Raw genomic sequence first — 446 nt, 5'->3', positions numbered from 1 at the left:
ATAGTGTCAGTGCATCTCAATGACGCCCTTCTTTTTTGCCACCCTCCACTTGCCAACAATGAAGCCCTTCGCCAGGAACTGATCTCTACTGACAATATGCTCCAAGGATGTGAGAAGATGCTTGGCCATCCTTTTCTCTCAGGAGCACTCTAGCTGTACCTTTTTTCCAAACAGATGTGTTAGTCATTTTAAGAGTCCAAGGTTTTCATTACCAGGTGTGCAAAGCCCCTTTCATTGTTCAGCAGGGAAAGATGTGTCATCTACATACATACTGTAGGTTGGTAACGAGCCTTCAGTCCTGATGCCACATTCCTCTTCTTCATGTAATCCAGTTTCTCGGGTGATTTTCTCAGCATATAGATTGAATAGTATGACTAGAGGATAATATTTGGATGCCCAGCTTTCCTGATTTTAAACCATGGAGCATCCTTTGTTCCATTTGCCCA

Source organism: Echinops telfairi, unplaced genomic scaffold, assembly GCF_000313985.2.
Source record: "Echinops telfairi isolate 266 unplaced genomic scaffold, ASM31398v2 ScPeMD7_7469;HRSCAF=8507_1, whole genome shotgun sequence".
Classification (NCBI taxonomy): Eukaryota; Metazoa; Chordata; class Mammalia; order Afrosoricida; family Tenrecidae; genus Echinops; species Echinops telfairi.
Note: the sequence above shows the minus strand (reverse complement) of the source record.